This window comes from Bactrocera tryoni, chromosome 2 (genome assembly GCF_016617805.1).
Source record: "Bactrocera tryoni isolate S06 chromosome 2, CSIRO_BtryS06_freeze2, whole genome shotgun sequence".
In the NCBI taxonomy this organism is placed as follows: Eukaryota; Metazoa; Arthropoda; class Insecta; order Diptera; family Tephritidae; genus Bactrocera; species Bactrocera tryoni.
The window spans coordinates 46,365,252-46,369,709 of NC_052500.1; the positions used below are offsets into that span (position 1 = coordinate 46,365,252).

Consider the following 4,458-nt stretch of genomic DNA (forward strand, 5'->3'; position numbering starts at 1 on the left):
TTCCGATTCAACACAAAAAATGTCAAAATTTCTCTTTCACCTGTCAGAAATTTAATTTTTCTACGATTTAGCACACAACCTTATTAAGCAAATATTTAAATGTAATTTGAAATTTTAATCCTTAAATAATAGCGAGTTATACTCTGATTAATTATTACCATAACCAAAATCAGTAAATTTAAATACCATTGAGTTTCAGTTAATACACAGATTTATTTTCATCCTATTCTTCAAATATTTTCCTTTTATATTGGCAAAGATGAGGATATTTACTGCTCGGTACACTTTCATAAAAATCACATTCGGATGCTGATGAATCGCCTTTCTTGTACATGAATGTGCCTGCTAAATTAGTTATTGAATAATTACATATAACCTCAATACAATAATCTCCAAACGAACAGTTTTGGTATAGCGCCAGACCACAACCGACGAAAGCTGCACGTTCATTTGCAATGGCAGAGAAATGACCGATACTAGCCCAGTCTTCAGCGCTGAAAATCGTAATTTTATTTTTTATGCCAAATATTTGCGCTCACCCGTTCCGAAATTCGTCAGCCATTGCATTTCCATCATCCACCATTTCATATTCGCCCCACCAACCATCCACCGCTGTCTCTACCACATCTGCTACCGTTTCTGGCTTTCCACTTAAGCCCGTTATAAAGAGATTTTGACCGGAGCCCGGAAATCGCTTAGTAGAATGACAGGCATCATGCTCCAGATTACAGCGTTTTGCATGGTGGTCAGCTATATAGGCTAACTCGTCATTCCATATTACTTCACGCATGTTGAAATTTTCTACCTCCTTTGAAAGTTTGCTCACCCCCTGCTAGTTTGTTGCGGTACTCGTTGTGTCGTTCGACATACATACGTTTAATTTTGCGTGTCAATGGCAAAAGTTCAAGGAGTTCGCCTTCCCTAGGCTAAGAAGAGAGATTACCGCTTTAGGGGTGTACTAATAATATATGAATAAGAGCGCCTACCACATCATCTGGATCATACATAAAATGCTTACTATCGCCACATAACTCTTCCAGCTTATCACAATAATAATAAGCATTGATGGAAACGCAAGGCCATATCGAAAAAACAAAGAAATAAAAGTCAATATTTAGAAAATTTAGCATATTAAATTTTTGATCCTAAATACATCACCCCAGTTTGAAAAATTGTAAATAATAAAGTTTTTATATATCACATCAAATTTGATTACAATATCACGGATAATGTAAAAGTAGCATTTATGAGTGATTCAATAAATAATGAGTTCATTGGCCTGTATAGGTGAAACGGATATGTTTTCGAGAAAATTTCCGAAGTGGCATTATGCTCAAAATTCCAGCAAGAAATTCTACACTCTAAACAAGTCAAAACAGCAAGAGGATATTATAAACCTTGAAATCTTCACGCTACGTGGCAGTAAAAGTATAAGAGAATTAAGATTCATGAAGTTTAACTCACTTGGATCCCTGTTCTCATTGATGTGTTGGACGGAATTAGTTCAAGACTAACGAATATCACAGTCTTTCACTTGGTTTTTTCCTTTGTGCATTAAGTTCATCCTGATGACCACCCTCTCGAAGCCATAGTTTATGGAAACCTTCAGGAAACTGAAAAGAGTTAGGAACTTTTTATTCAGGAGTATCAGCGCTTGCTGATATGGCTCCTGCGTTCTTTCCATCCTAATCACTCTTAATTTCAACCGGATTGGAAGACCCGCTCTAAAAATAGTTTAAAGTATATGTATAGTATATCTTCCAAACCACTAAAGCTATATCGCTGGGAATAAGTCTTTCTAGCTCTTCTTCATACATTGTTAAAATGGGTAAAATCAGATAATAACTACATACACCAACTCCTCATATAACGGTTACGTTGAAAACTACTGAATGTGCGATAACTCACTGAATGGATGCGACACAAGTGTTATACTTCCCAACCCAGAAGGTGGAGGAGAGCTTTACAGGAGAAGGTGTAAAAATTGAAGAATGGGCTTGGCACCACCTTTAAATGAAATCCTATATCTCAGGAAATACCCGATCAGTTTCCAAATTTGGCATGATAAGTTACTCAACCATTTTTTTTACCTACTTTCCGATTCGAACGCTGCCCTCATCATTGTTAATCAAGACTTATAGAAATTACGCTAAAATTTTACTGTCAAAACTATCAAACGTAAAAAAGACCGTCAAAGAGTTGGGTTTTTCGAAATTAAAAAATAATACAAATTTTGATTATCAAAAAAACAAGTGAGTCGTACCGAGATATTATGTAATATACACAAGTTTTTAACCTTTAGCAATTTGACATTTTAAACATCAAGTGTACGAATGCGTGTATTGAAAATTATAAACATAACATATACATATGTATGTATATTAATCATTACATTAAACGTATACATATTTTCATAAACCAAGTGTGTCGTATGGTGTTGTTAATATACAAAAGCTTTAAGCTTTCGTTAACAACTCACAATCATTATGACTTTAAACTGTCAATCAAGTGCACGGTTGTGTGTATCGAAAATTATAACCAAAACATTCATATTAAATATTAGACTAGGGTCGCCAGTGGTCGAAGTTCGTCCAATAGAAAATACAATTTATTAGCAATGTTAATAGTATTTAAATTTTATTAAAGAATTTGAACAAATTGTGAACTAAATTGTTATACATCGTCTTCTGAAATGCAAAATAACGTAACAAAATTTTCGGAATTTTACAGTGGCATGTATGAAAAACGAAATAAAATGGAACATGAGTGAAAAAAAATTTAATATTGGTTAAAACTGGTTTATATCTGAGGGCAGAACGTAAAAATGTTTGACTTATGTAATATTATGAATGCAATTTGAAGTAGTGAATCATAATCAATAAGACACTCAATTTCGAATTTTTTGATGATACGTTATTTTGCATTTCAGGTGACGATATATACTTCTGCCCTCAAATTCTCTTGATTGTGTATTATAAAATGTAGTCTACAACCTTCTATACTCACATACATATCAACAACGTACTGTTTTTGGGACTTAAAATCCTAAATTGATCCCCTATAGAAAATCTGAAGCATGCAAATTGTGACATAGTAACTTTATTTCAAATCTCTCTACAATTAGAATTACGTTGCACGTTAACCAAGTAAAATATCCATTTGGGAATAGAAAAGGATATGTTAACGTTTCCAAAGCAGAATCTAATACTGATACATTCTTAAACACATCTTTTGTTCTTGAAAAATATATCATATTTCTTTCAAATATTGTTCAATGTTTATAAATTCAATTTCATATGTTTGGTTTTAGGTTTCAAAAGTATGTCGCTTGAAGCAACACTATTGAATTCCTGAGAGAATTCTTTCCTGGCAATAATATATCTATGTATCAAAATTTGGTTGAATCGAGTCAATACTTTCCTGAGCCCCCATATACCTAATATTAAAATTTGCGAACTTCCGGGTGACTTTGTACCGCATATACTACTGTGCCCAAAAAATTCATTTAAATTTAAACTGCGCACGTCGAAGGATTTCGAGAATTATTTTTTTTTAGGTTGGTAGTACTGTCAGTCATATTCATGTCAAATTTCATGTCAAAATATTCATTAGTGTTTGAGATACGTGTCGTTTTGTGAGCTGCTTAAAGTGAGTTTTTCGTTTTTTGCGATGTCGAAATTTGTTAGAGACCTCGCTTATGAAGTTGGCATATCGAAAGGCTCAGCCAATACCATTTTGAAGGATGTTTTGGGCCTCAAGCGCGTCAAATCTCGACTGGTACCGAAAACATTGAATTTTTTGGAAAAAAGGCGTCGCGTTGAAGTGTGTGAAACGATGCTTTCCGACTACCAGGGTGTCATGAAACGCATTATAACTGGCGATGAGACTTGGATCTATGCTTACGACACCGAAACAACTGATCAATAGAGCGATGTCGTGCCAAAAGAGAGCCGAGACCAAAAAAATCGCGCCAAAGTCGCTCAAAAATCAAGGTCATGTTGACTGTTTTCTTCGATTATCGTGGTGTTGTGCATTATGAATTCCTTCCAACCGGTCAAACAGTCAACAATGAATATTATTTGAACGTTATGCGTCGTTTGCGTAACGCTATCCGCCTAAAAAGGTCGGAATTGTGGAAAGACAATTTTTGGTTTTTACACCACAATAATGCACCATCCCATACAGTCCTCGTAATTCGTGATCATTTCGCCAAAAACTCAACCCATATCGTTCCGTAACCACCGTATTCACCTGATCTGGCGCCGTGCGACTTCTGGCTGTTCACCAAGCTCAAAAGACCGCTCCGGGGACACCGTTTTTTTTACGATAGAGGAGATTCAAGCCGCAGCGAAGACGGAACTGAAGGCCATCCCGGAAAATTACTACAACCAGTGTTTCGAAGATTGGAAAATCCGTTGGCATAAGTTCATTGCATCGGGAGGGGATTACTTTGAAGGG

The 4,458-nt window shown here is 35.4% G+C and overlaps 1 pseudogene; it reads right to left on the reverse strand.

Moving 5' to 3' along the window:
• Positions 1 to 223: 223 nt before the first annotated feature.
• Positions 224 to 1,134, reverse strand: LOC120769433 (annotated as a pseudogene).
• Between the last annotated feature and the right edge of the window lie 3,324 nt (positions 1,135 to 4,458).